Source organism: Monopterus albus, unplaced genomic scaffold, assembly GCF_001952655.1.
Source record: "Monopterus albus unplaced genomic scaffold, M_albus_1.0 scaffold145.1, whole genome shotgun sequence".
Lineage (NCBI taxonomy): Eukaryota > Metazoa > Chordata > Actinopteri > Synbranchiformes > Synbranchidae > Monopterus > Monopterus albus.
Genome location: NW_018128025.1, coordinates 244,010 through 248,259, shown reverse-complemented (window position 1 = coordinate 248,259; position 4,250 = coordinate 244,010).

Sequence of the window (4,250 nt, the reverse complement as noted above, 5' to 3'; positions counted from 1 at the left end):
AAAACGCACAGGAACTGTCAGCGTAGCATCTAAACACGTCTAAACATGCGGGTCAAAACATAACCTTCAATCCACAGCACAGAGACTGTCAGCGTGGACGACAAAGGGACATATAGCTAACCGCAGAATAGCGTGAATAGGTCAAGCCAAAAACGCACAGGAACTGTCAGCGTAGCATCTAAACATGCGGGTCAAACATAACATTTCTTTAAACTTACACAGGGTAAGTATTGTCCATAACATGTTACGAGTCGCAATGATCCGGCCATGGCAGAGCATCTGCCCGAGGTATAAATAGGGAGGAAAAAGTTATCATCGGGATGCACCCCAGCTGTGTGCAGTGACAAACCAGTTGCTAATTACTGGAATGCAACACAGCTGAGGTGCAGAGCCCACATGATAAAGAGAGTAGAGGAGAGAAAAACGAAGGAGAGGCAGCGGCCCTGACACTGTGTGGCTACGATCCTGTGAGGAGCCAAAAAATGTGAATATCTAGGTGCCTATCAACCCTTGTGGAATCATTTGTACCATCAGAGCTGAAAAATATCAAGCCTATTTCTGGTTTTATCCAAAATAATGTATACATTTTGATGTGAATGAATGCCATATGAGAAGGTGGAAAGTTTGTCCATGTGTTCTTCCTGCTCAAGAGAGATGGAGCTTGAGCAAGTCTTAATTACTGACTGCAAATTACTTCAGTCGTGTAAAATGATATTTCTTACAAGATTTACTGTAAATATAACATTAATATTTCATAGTCTGCTTCAAGATAGTATTTAACACAACATATGTGATAAACCTGTAAAAACCTCACTGACTGCAGACAGGGTTTGTGTGAATCCATGTGTTCATTTATAGCTATGACAGCAGCCTGGGTGAAAGGGTTTTCAGATAGGACGCAGTATGCGCTGCACTCACCATGGGATTTGGGCGCATCACAGGAGAGGAGGGCGCACATGTGCAAACAGTGTAGATGGTTGGTAGTTGGTTGCCAGTTGCTAGGTGACCAAAAAGCTTTCCATGAGGTGGTTAGCAGATATTAACTAGTTTTTCAAGCAGCAGACTTGGATGCATGATGTACGAGAAGCTCTGGCTTTAGTTGTACTGATGATGAGGAGGAGACTATCTGCAGCAAATAAGAATAGAGTGTGGGCCCACCAAAATCAGCTTCTCCTCCATTTTCTTTGTGGTCTGTCATATTTCCTCCTCTATACTGTACATTTGTTTGTATACATACAGGCACACACAGGTAATTATAACCAGTTGCCTTGTGAAGAATATGATCTCATTTAAATGTATTTATGAGTGTATTTGTATGTGTGTTTCAATAACCCAGAGTTTTTCTTGGACTGTATTTGAGACTTTATTTATTTATTTGGAAAAGCCTTCATGTACTGGGCATAAAGGGTCAAATGAAAGACAGTAATGAGTTGTATTACAGGAAATGAAGGTTCAAAAATTGATTGACATTGATTTGCTGCATTGATTTGCAGTGGTTAGTGCTGTTGCCTCACAGCTAGAAGGTTCCAGGTTTGAGCCTTTCTGTGCGGAGTTTGCATGTTCTCCCTGTCCCTGTATGGGTTCTCTCTGGCTACTCTGGCTTCCTCTCTCAGTTCAAAGACATGCAGCTTAGGTTAATTGGTGACTCTAAATTGCCTATAGGAGTGAATGTGAGTGTGTGTGGTTGTTTGTCTGTGTTTCAGCCCTGTGATAGACTGGTGACCTGTCCAGGGTGTACCCTACCTTTTGGGCAGTGTCACCTGGGATTGGCTCCAGCCCCCCTGTGACCCTATTCAGGAATAAGCGGTATAGATTATTGATGGATGCATGGATTTTGACCATTCTTTATAAAATCAGTCTCTTATAAGTCCTCTATCTTTGTAAAAGTGCAGTAGTAAATTGCCTGAGAATCTTTTTAAATGTAAATGTAACTCAGCAATTTCAGTCTGACTGCTTCTAGATCCAACTGATTCTGATTCAGAGTTTTCTTACATTAATCAGGAAAGAAAAGCTATATTTGTTGAAGTCGTGTATGTCTGACTAAAAGTGACCAGACACAGGATGGGAACTTAAAGCTTCTGGCAAATTTTACACATCCAATAAGATGGTGCTGTACATCTGAATAGCTTAATCTGTTCTTGTTTTTCCAGGTCGGTATCCCCCAGCTACTAATCACAGACCATCCAGCTTTGGAGAAACTGAATCAGACTTGCTGTAAATCAGGCAGTCCTTGACTTAATTCTGTTAGTTTTGACAAAAAGGTTGGCAGAGACAGGGAAATGGAGCTCCAAAGAGACAAGATACATGCGCAAAATGGGTCCAAGTTCCTTTGGCAGTCTGTGCAGGAAGTTAGTTGGGAAACTTTATGCTGTCATCTGATGTCCAGTGAAGTTTCTGTTCTCTTTTCAGACTTCTTCTTTTGGCAGCATCTTTAACTTAGATAAACGCAAATAACAGAGCAGATTAACCTCGTCTGCCCCAGAGGCAAGACACAAGAGAGAACAGGTGATTAAAAGGATTGGACTGTGTGTGTGTGTGTGTGTGTGTGTGTGTGTGTGTGTGTGTGTGTGTGTGTGAGCGAGCCACAAAAGGTTGCAGGGACGTACACAGGCAGATGTTCTTAGAGTTGCCTGGCAACCCTCTAGCCACAAAGAAGAAGTGTGGTGCTGGTTATGATGCCTTATGTAATTGTAGGGATGAGTTGGTGGAGAAATAATCAATTCCCACAACTTCTTCTCTTTATAGTAACTGGGAAACCAAAATTGAAAGAAATGAAATAGAAAAAATGAAAAAGGGCTTGACTGCATGCTCTGTGGTTGCATATACCAAGCACTGATGGAAACAGCACCAGCATCTCAGAATGTAATATTCACACAAAGATTTTATATAAACTCCCCAAATGCTTCTACAATCCTATATAACCAACCTACCCCTTATCTGTGGTGTGTTTCACCAACAGTACACTGCAGGGTGGCGTGCAGTGAAACCATGACAACTTCCAGTGAACCTGTGGTGAGGCTTGATGGGGGAATTCTTCTCCTTCCTGCCTGCCTGTCTGCCTGGGGAGCCTGGAGCCTAGGATAAACACAGCTCATGGGTACCCTGAGCCTGATTTGCCTGCAGCTGTGTGAAAGATTATAATATAGGAGAATAGGGGGAAATAAGGATAGAGAGAGTGGAAATCTGAAGAAAAAAGCAAACAACAGAGAAATGTGGAGAGATGGTGGGCAGCAGCTGGAGATGATTATAGCTTCCAGGTTGAATCTCTCACCATGCTCCAATTCCCTCACTCATATGCTCATCCACTTATTCATTCACTCACTCCTTAACCACTGCAGATAGACACCTATGGCACACTTAGATTATCATTGGCCTTTCCATTAAGCCAAATACGCTTTATTGTTCATATACTAGTTGGTTGTATTTACAGTATATGCCTAAGTATTCAACTTTTGGCTCATGCCAAATGGCCAATAGGATTACGAAGCATGAAATGTTGTACCTCTGTACAGGGCGGACTCAGCCCAAAAAGATAAATGTAAAGAAAAAACATACAGAGAACGCATTTCCTGTGTGAGCCCTGTCTCTCTGATCCCAGCGCTATATGACTTCACCTGTGCCCAGACTTTGAGTAAACTTTCTGTTGATTTTATACAGTCCTCTCCTGTCTTCTCTTTTCATGCTTACAATAGAAGAACCAGGTAAAAATCTAACATTTGTCTTCTGGCTCTTAATTGTAGCATGTATATGTTGAATAATAGAAGCTCTTATTTTTGCTGTGGAATAAATAGCTGGCTGAGGAAGTTTTGTTTTCTCCCACCTGGATCCTTTCTTGGCTAATGGGCTGCTGAATTCCATGCAAAAAAGCTTAATTACATGTATGTCACTTTTTTTTCTTGTCTGCGTCTATGTCTGCATGTGCAATTTGCTTCTGCCCTTAGCTAAAGTATGCTTAACCCTTCCACCCTCCTTGGGCAAAAATGTCCATTTTTGTCAAAATCTTTTCAGTAATATTTTTCCAGTGTTGTTGATTCTTAAATGTCATTTATACTCTTTTTATGCATTTTGTACCCTCCTAACACCCTTGTGGCCAAAAATGCCCCATTGACTTCCATTGAAACCACATTTTGTAATCTCATATTGTCATATTATGGAACCCAAGAGTTTATGTGTGTGTGTGTGTGTGTGTGTGTGTGTGTGTGTGTGTGTGTGTGTGTGTGTGTATCTGTGAACGCGTCCAGTGATTATTC